Source organism: Nomascus leucogenys, chromosome 5, assembly GCF_006542625.1.
Source record: "Nomascus leucogenys isolate Asia chromosome 5, Asia_NLE_v1, whole genome shotgun sequence".
In the NCBI taxonomy this organism is placed as follows: domain Eukaryota; kingdom Metazoa; phylum Chordata; class Mammalia; order Primates; family Hylobatidae; genus Nomascus; species Nomascus leucogenys.
Genome location: NC_044385.1, coordinates 10,221,391 through 10,225,059, shown reverse-complemented (window position 1 = coordinate 10,225,059; position 3,669 = coordinate 10,221,391). Strand labels below are relative to the sequence as shown.

At 37.9% G+C, this 3,669-nt stretch overlaps 1 pseudogene; it reads right to left on the bottom strand.

The window, feature by feature from the left end:
* Positions 1 to 371: 371 nt before the first annotated feature.
* On the bottom strand, positions 372 to 2,151 carry LOC115835162 (annotated as a pseudogene).
* Between the last annotated feature and the right edge of the window lie 1,518 nt (positions 2,152 to 3,669).

Below are 3,669 nucleotides of genomic sequence, written 5' to 3'. Positions count from 1 at the left end.
TATTTGGGTGGTATAATGGTTGTTTTTGGTTATACTGCGGTAATAGCTATTGAGGAATACCCTGAAACATGGGGATCAAGTATTGACATTTCGGGGGCTTTATGATTAGGATTATTAATGGAGTTGATGTTGGTTTGGTGAATAGTTAAATATGATGGGGTTGTGATCACAATTAATTGTAATAGCTCAGGGAGTTGATTAATTTTTGAGGGGTAGGGGGAGGGGTTGTTGCATGAGGATCCTGTGGGTGTGGCTGCCTTGTATAGTTATGGGTGTTGATTAGTGGTAGTTGCTGGTTGATCATTATTTGTTAGCATTTATGTTGCAATTGAAATTACTTGGGGTAATAGATTAGACAATTAACAATAGGGTTAGAGGGATGGAATAAAAAAGCAGAGAAAGTAGAGTTTAATTGGGCCTTTTTGAGTAGATATGGTAATGGAAGTTGAAACTTGGGTTTGTGAAATGGACTTTGGCTTTTGATATGGAATTTTCTAGTCAAATTAGGTCTAATAGAAGTAAAGCCAGATTTTGGTTTGTGAATAGGCTTGAGTGGGGGATTGAACGGTGAATTGTGAGTGAATAAAATCCTAGTATATTAGAGAAGTTGAATGTCTGTAATGGGAACCTTAGTTTAAGATTATTAGTTATGAGATTAAGCTCTATTGCTAGGAAGAGGCCTAGGGTGGTCACACCTAGGGCTGTGAACTTTAGGTGAAGTGGTATGGTTGTTTGGAGAGATGAAACAGGAATAATACTGTCGGTGATGAGGAATCCAGCGAAGATGCTACTGATTTTTAGGTGCTTAGTTGGGTTAATTAGGAATGGATTATTTTCGTTAATAATAGAGTTATGAAGCGAGGCTGTCCTATTAGAGTGAAGAATATGGATACTATAGACAGCTCTTAAGGAAGTGGCAATAAGAGTAATAGAAAGGGCTCAGGCGTTGGTATATGAGGTATTTGCGGTTTCAATAATAAGGTCTTTAGAGTAAAAGCCCGTGAGGAAAGGCATACCAGTAAGTGCAAGCTACCAATAATAAAGGAGGAAGAAGTAAAAGGTAGAGTCTTGAATAGCCCTCCTGTTTTTCAGATGTCTTGTTCTTCACTGAGGTTATGGATGATGGACCCTGAACGTATAAATAATATAGCTTTGTAAAAGGCGTGGGCGTAGATGTGAAAGAATGCTAGGTGCAGCTGATTAATGCCAGTTGTGACTATCATAAGGGCCCAACTGGCTTGAGGTGGAGAATGCTACACTTTTTTAAATATCATTTTGGGTTAGAGTGCAGATTGTTGTAAATAAGGTGGTAGTAGCCCCTAGACATAACGTGAAGGTTTGGATTAATAGGTTATTTTCTATTAAAGGGTAGAAATGGACGAGTAGGAAAACACCTGCTACAGCTACAGTGCTGGAGTGGAGCAGGGCTGAGACTGGGGCTGGGCCTTCTATGACAGATGGGAGTCAGAGATGGAGGCCGAATTGAGCTGACTTTCCTGTGGCTGCTAAGAGAAGGCTAATTAATGGAAGGGGGCCAGGGGTGGGATTTAGAATAAACGCTCGTTGAAGCTTTCATGTGTTGGAGGTTAAGAGAAATCCTGCTATAGCTAAAATAAAGCCAATATCTCTGATGCAGTTATGCAGAACTGCTTGGAGGGCTGCTGTATTAGCATCTGCTCCGCTGTACCATCAGCCAGTTAGTAAAAAAGACATGATTCCTATGCCTTCTCATCCCACAAAGCATTGAAAGAGGTTGTTGGCGGTAACCAGAATTAATATTGTGATGAGGAAAATAAGTAAATATTTAAAAAATTGATTAATGTTAGGGTCCGAGTTTATGTATCATATTGAGGATTCTACAATAGATCAGGTAACGAATAGTGCTACTGGGATAAATATTGTGGAAAAGTGGTTTCATTTGAAGCTTAGAGAGAGTTTAAGAATTTGAATAGTTATTCGATGTCAGTTTGAGATAATGACTTGGTCTATACACATAAACATTGCTGTGGGGATGAGGCTAATGATGAAGGCGGATGCGATAGATATTTTTATGCAATTTGGGTATGAACCTTTTTTGCAAGGATTAATTAAGGTAATAATGATTGGTAGGCTTAAGGGGATTAGGGTTATTATAGTAGTGGAAATATACATATTTGTTACTTTTATTTGGAGTTGCACCAACATTTTTGATTCCTAAGGCTAAGGGAATGACTAATCCTTTAAAAGTTGAGAAAGCCATGTTGTTAGGCATGGGGGCAGGAGTTAGCAGTTCTTGCATACTTTCTCGATTGATAAGAAGTTGTACGCTTCTATTATTAGATCCACAATCTAATGTTTGTGCTCGGTATCACAAGCAGCCACTGGCAGGCTGCTTGTCTGCCGTGTATGATACCGTTGCTGTTTCTATTTATACTTAAACACATATTAATTTATTTACCTTCTCACCTTTGGGTGTTTATAGCAAAAATACACTTAATAAAATCATAAAGCATGAATTAGAATGCAAATGTTATCACCAGAGAAATATGTTATGGTAGGAATTTAAAGCTACATTGTCTGGGAGAATATGATACGTGAAACGCTGTCCTTACCTGTAAGGATCCAGGTTAAAAAAATTATCATACATTAAATAGTGAGTAGCCTGATGTAGTAGTATACATTTTAGTGTCTTATTGGAGTTCAAAATATATGTTATTTATAAATACATCCTTCACAATATAAATCTTTTCTGTTAAAAGAAAGTCAGGGAAGGCTTTGTGAAGGATGTAGATCTTGAGTCAAACAGATACATAATGATATTCACAAGAAATAGACCATTTTAAAGGACATGGACTTAGAACTCTCAAATTAATTCCCAAAATAAACCCTTAAGCCTATCATTTCAAACCCTTCCAATTGATAACCACATTTTTTATTTGTGGCTTACATTAATGAGTTAGTGGAATTAATACTATATATATATTTTTTTTTTTAAAAAATTAATTAATTTATTTTTTTGAGCTGGAGTCTCATTCTGTCACCCAGGCTGGAGTGCAGTGGCGCTATCTCGGCTCACTGCAAGCTCCGCCTCCGGGGTTCACACCATTCTCCTGCCTACACCTGGCTAATTTTTTGTATTTTTAGTAGAGATGGGGTTTCACCGTGTTAGCCAAGATGGTCTCTATCTCCTGACCTCGTGATCCGCCCGCCTCGGCCTCCCAAAGTGCTGAGATTACAGGCATGAGCCACCGCACCCGGCCAGTACTATATTTTTATATAGTTGGTTCTGGACATCATTATGTCTCGTTTATTAAAGTTGTCAACTTTTGAAAGTCAAAGCAGAAACTTTTTATTGTGTCCTAAAATTATGGATGCTTTGCCAGGCCTGAATAATGGTTCCAGTGCAAATTGTTTCTTCTGATAATCTCTTCTCATTGAGATTTCTTAGAAGGCAAAAGATTGTACTAGAGCTGCAGTTTAAGCCATTCACATTTCACCTGCTTCAATTCCTTCGCCTTTAATTCCAAATCATTTTATTTCCTGCAGCCAAAATGAGTCTTTGAACTTTGCAGTCTTTAATCAGGAGATTCATTATTCCAGAAACATGCCTAGGTTTATGATTAAAATAAGTCAGGCTGCACACTTTTCATTTTTCCTGTAAGAACCCAGCAGCAGGCAGTAAAGAATCTG